The sequence below is a fragment of the Ahaetulla prasina genome, chromosome 2 (genome assembly GCF_028640845.1).
Source record: "Ahaetulla prasina isolate Xishuangbanna chromosome 2, ASM2864084v1, whole genome shotgun sequence".
NCBI classification, from domain to species: domain Eukaryota; kingdom Metazoa; phylum Chordata; class Lepidosauria; order Squamata; family Colubridae; genus Ahaetulla; species Ahaetulla prasina.
In genome coordinates this window covers 149346579-149352578 of record NC_080540.1, presented here as the reverse complement: position 1 = coordinate 149352578, position 6000 = coordinate 149346579, and positions in this window count along the sequence as shown.

Below are 6000 nucleotides of genomic sequence, written 5' to 3'. Positions count from 1 at the left end.
TGTCCTTCCCATTCTACACCATAGTTTCCTGTTTACCACACTACCACTATCTGTCCTGCCAAAATGTCCAGCCTTGAGATAGGTCTATGAGATAGGTCGAAATGCCTCCTGGGTCATGGGCACAAATTAGCATCATCTGCCTAAGTGAATTCCATCACTACAAGATGGAAAGCAGTGAAGAGTCTGCTGACAATTTTCAGTTTCTTGCCAACAAGAAGCATCAACTATGAAAGATGCCCCCTCAAAAAAAGCATATTCTTAGGCAAAATGCATTCCAAAAATGCATATGAACCTAGCTATCGTAAAGCAAACATTACCCTTACACATAAACCTCTATAACTTGAAAGGTCTTAACAGTAAGAAATGAAGATTTCCCAGATATATTTTTTTTAATGCCCAAAAATTTTGGAACAGTGTGTGCAAAAATTTGTGGACACAGACATGAGCAGATTAAGATTAATCCTGCACACTTCTACCCTTTTAGTCTTCTCCATTTATATTTTCTTAACCCTTAGTTGTTTTCAAAGCTGAAGGAGTCGATGCAGATATATCACTCAGACATATTTTGTTCTATTTAGGAAGTTCTGAATTTAAGCTTGATTTCTATATACCATAAAAGGTTTGGAATGGGGATATTGAACCATTTTTGGCAGCTGGGGGGCAGACACATGATTTCCTTTCAGGGACTGTAAGCCAGTGGGGCAAAAAACTGCAGTGTAAGTGTACCCAACAACCTGCTTCCTCAGATACACAAACACAAAAATGCATATATACCCAGAACTGCAAAAGACATCCATATTCATTCTCGTCCAGAAGACATATGCCTATGTTCATTGAAAAGTGCCAGCCCTTTGAGGTAGTTCAGACAGGAAACCAAAACCATGAGCACTAGCTCTAAAGTTATTGCAAAGCAACAGTAATAGAATCTTGTAAGTCTGAGAGCATGTCTCCCTTCCCTTTGCCTTTACTTTCCCGCGAACTAGGAAGCGCCCATTCTGAGCTATTTTCTCCACCCGCAGACCTCTTTTGAACACAGATTTCTCTTATCAGACTGTCTGTCTGGTCTGCGGCTCTTCCTCCTGCCTCTCTAGGTTATTCTCAAATGTCTTACGCAGAGACACTTACACATCACACCCAGATACAGTACCCTATTTCTCCGAAAATAAGACCCAAGTGGAAAATAAGCCCTTTTGGAGCAAAAATTAATATAGGACCCAGTCTTATTTTTGGGGAAACATGGTAGTCCTCGACTTATGACCACAATTGAGCCCAAAATTCTGTTGTTAAGTAAGATGTTTGTTAAGTGAGTTTTGTCCTATTTTACGATTTTTCTTGCCTCGGTTGTTAAGTGAATCATTGCAGCTGATAAGTTAGTAACACGGTTGTTAATCGAATTTGGTTTGCCCATTGACTTTGCTTGTCCGAGGGTCAGAAATGCGATCGCATGACCTTGGGACACAGCAACGGTCATAAATATGAGCCAGATGCCAAGCATCTGAATTTTGAGCATGTGATTATGGGGATACCGCACAGGTTGTCACTATGAAAAACAGTCATAAGTCACTTTTTTCCATGCCATTGTAACTTTGAACAGTCACTAAATGAACTGTTGTAAGTCAAGGAATACCTGTACACACTCATTCATACCTAGCAATTCTTATACATATTCTTATACAGAGCAGGCTATCACCATCATCATTTTAGCCATTGTCTATCCACTGCAGGATGAAGGCCTCTCCCACATATTTCCCTGTTATCAACACACACATACACACACAGAGAGAAAGAGAGAGAGAGAGAGAGAGAGAGAGAGAGGATCATTCTTCTACTGAAACTATCATAAGGAGTCAATTAGCTGCTTTGTAATGAAGGACAACAAAGCTTCCTGATCAATGTAATCTCTAAGCTTGAAGACAGGGCAGAAGTAGCTTTTTGGACATGCCTAATTGAGATAATTGTTGGGAGTCTGCCAGCCAGGTTAGAGGGAAGAGTCAAGCCGTGCATTAGCCTTGAATCCTTGCCCAGATAGCAATAGCAATAACACTTATTTATTTATTTTATTTATTTATTTTGTCACAACAATATATGTAACTATCATACAGAAAGGTTATATAGTATATAAAGGTATAAGCATATATATATATATATATATATGAGAAGAAGAAAAGAAAAACAATAGGACAGGAACGGTAGGCACGTTTGTGCGCTTATGCATGCCCCTTATGGTCCTCTTAGGAATGGGGTGAAGTCAATAGTAGAAAGTTTTTGGTTAAAGCTTTTAGGATTATGGGAAGAGACCACAGAGTCAGGTAAAGTATTCCAAGCACTGATGATTCTGTTACAGAAGTCATATTTTCTGCAATCTAGATTAAAGCGGTTGACATTAAATTTAAGACTTACCGCTTCACAATGCTTGGAAAGATGGAAGGCTGAATTGTCAGAGTTTTTTCCAAAAATCAAATCCAGAAGCATACACAGATAAACTGATGCAGCAGGATTCATTAACTTCTTTATATTCACAATAATATATGAAGTAAGTTTATAGTACCAACAGCAGATTCACAGTTTCATTTCAGCTCAGATCAGCAGACAAGTTCACACACACTGGTTTCAGTTTCGTTTCTCTGCACAGACTCATAAGCTGCAGACTAAGACATGCCCTGGCTCCAGTCTGTCTCAGCTCCCAATTAGCTGACTTAGTTACCATGCCTTTATTCCAGTTCATGAATATTATGACATAAGTCAAACTTAAGTCTGGTGAGTTTTGAGCTGCCGAACTGCCGGCAGCCGGCAGTTAATAGAAGTAGTCTGCATTACTGCATTCTAACCACTGCGCCACCACGGCTCATTTGCTCAGCTGCAAAAGGCATAAGCCTGACCCTCCTCGTCATCCATGAAAACTTATCTGCTTGTTCCCGGGGAAATGCAAGCACTTTGAGGATATTCAATTGATAGTTGATAGGAGGAACAGGATGATGGGAAAGCAAATGTAAAGCGTAAGCAACTGGAGCTACTCATAAATAGCTAAAGCAAGCATCTTTATTATTCTCCAGCTATATTACAAGAATTTCCCCCAAACTGCTTGCCTTCTCCCGGGAACAAGCAGATAATGTTTCATGGATGTTGGGGAAGGTCAAGTATAGGTCTTTTGCATCTGCACAAGGACACAAGGCTAATGCATGGCTTGACACCTTCTTTCCAACCTGGCTGGGTGTTTCCCAACAGCCATGGTCTCAGTTAGGCATGTCCAAAAAGCTACTTTTGCCCTGTCTTCAGGCTGAGGTTAGAGGTTACATGGATCAGGAAGCTTTGTTGTTCTTCATTACAAAACAGTTAATTACACCAATAAAAACTAGATCTACTGCTACCGAGTGGCTAAATCATAATAATGACATAGTCCATTCAATTTGATTTATGAGCCTATGAAGTCCTAATGCAGGGAATCACTGCACAGAGGCCTAAAAACTCAAATAACTTTGCAGTCCTGTTTTTGAATGATATTCCAAGAGAGTTTCAAAATAAATCCCATGCGCACATATTCAAACAATCTCAGCTTCAGTTTAATTTGCATCAATTCTCAATTATAGAAGGTCTGGCCCAAATCCTATGAAATCCACTGGAACGTGTTTTTTCTTTATTCAATGGTTGCAGTAGATTGCGGACAGAGCCCTTACTCAACCAAGCCAGAAACAGGAAATGTAAAGGTCAAGCTGTTTGAATTTTATTTCAGCGAACTTTCAGAAATAAATATGGCCACTGACCAAAGCAGGCCACATTATACCAGCCTTCAAAAATGCGGACGTGTGAATGGTAGGCTACCCTATGGAAATGGAAAGATACACTGTGGATTGACATATTAATGCTCACAAGATGCAGCCATAACCACAACCACTTTTTACTCTGCCACCCCACATAGCTGGAGTTTGCATATGATTACCATAGCCCTGCGGGAAATGACATTGCCACTGGCTTTACCTGGGATGAATCGGAACAACTGTATGATGCAGATGCTACTTCACCTGAAATGTGCCGGATCATGGAAAGTTAATATATGAACACTGACCTTCCTAGCTTACCTTCAAATGTGTTGCTTCCTTCAAATGTAGAGAATTAGCTGATGTTACGTTCAATTATTTGATATGCTCAGTCACAGAATAGACTGACAGCTCTATCAATCTTAGGCTTCCTTCCTTTTTTTTTTCTCCTGACCACCACATATCCTCAATTAGTTTCACCTTTTTGCCATTGGCTTATAGGTTTGATACACATTTTCATTCACATTTCTCTTAAAATGTAGATTTTTGCAAGTATTTTGCAAGTTCCTTTTAGAAATCTTTTTTGTGCTTGTTTCAGGAATATTTTCCTTCCTTCCTTCCTTCCTTCCTCCCTCCCTCCCTCCCTCCCTCCCTCCCTCCCTCCCTCCCTCCCTCCCTCTTTCTTTCTTTCTTTCTTTCTTTCTTTCTTTCTTTCTTTCTTTCTTTCTTTCTTTCTTTCTTGACTGGAGGACTGCATTAGAAAGTTCATAGATTTGCCATTGCTAAGGAAGGGAAGATTGGATGACTGGGTCTTAAAATGGGAATTGAACTTATTTCTCCTGTATTATTACTGAACAACCAAAATAAGTTTGTAACACCAGCCCACTTGCCCACCACCTAGAAAACCACAGAGGGCTAAAAAGGGCAGTAATTAAGCTTGGAAAAATGACATCACAGGGCAGGACAGCTCCACATTCCTGCTGAGGAATGCAACTGGGTCTGGAAAGCTGCCAAGAGCTATTGACCCTCCCCTGGGTAAATACAAGCCAGTTGTCAAACTCACAACTAGAACACTTGAAACGCCTTGAAGTTCGGTGTTGCACTTTCTCCTATTTTCATTAATCGGGGAGTAAATTACACCAAGTACCATAAGTCACATTTACAAGAAAGCCTGTTAGTCCCTGATTAAAACCGTAAGGTTTCCAAACGGCTCATTTTGGCTGGATTGCCTCCTTAGCCTTTGGTGTTACTGTTACTGTAAATAAAAGTTGAAGAATTATCTGAAAGACTTGGAGGATTCATAACGGGGCCGTATCAACTGCTTTTCCTGTAATCCCGGTGGGTTTTAACATTCTCAGATCAAGATGTGTAAAAAATGAGGATAAAACTAGTATAAAACGTCATGCTCCTTCCAACCACCAAAAACAAATCATTTGTTTCCCTCTCCCAGAAGACTTGAAAGGCAAGTGCTTAAATGATAGATTCATCTGTCCGTTCTGGTCTTCCTCCAAGCAAGGCAGAGCTTCAGAGCCAGATGTATTTCCTTGGCTGCATCTGAAGTGCCCAAGTACAATTTACACAAGAGGTGAAGGAGAGATTAAATCTTCAGTAAAGTAGCACACTGTCTTCCAGCTTAAGCCTGTTCTCAATTTGCCAGGAGTCTCAAGAATTCACTCCAACAACATGGCTCAAAAATCAAGATTAACTCCCCCCACCCTTCTTCTTTATTTCATGACTCATCCTGGAGAGAAAATAAACTCTGATCTGCCATGCCATACTATCGCCCCTGTTTCTGACATCACCTTGAATAGAGGTGTATCTATTTGGTAAAATGAGCCCCTAAGAATGGAAAATAAGTAGAGATTGCAGAGATTTCTTTGGGCTGCCAAAGAATTCCTACTGGAGAAACTTTGCTCCAGGAAAAAGAAAGGGAGAAAGTGGGAGGGATGGAGGAGGAGGGAGGAGGAGGAGCTAGAAGGAGGAGGAGGAAGAGGAAGAGGAAAAGAGGGAGATTATTCCATCTACAAAATAATCTCTAACCAATTATTATTGGCAACCAGTATTCTCTTCCTTTGTTCCTCTATCTTTCTCCCCAATTTAGTTCTGCTCATTCCAAGGACCTTTCCAAATTGTTCACTCTGAAGGCAACAGAAGAATTGTGGAGTACTTTTCCCCCCTTCCTCTCTGTCTTCTTCCATTTTGAGGCAGAAAAATGACCTGACTGCCTACAAACTGCAAACATGCT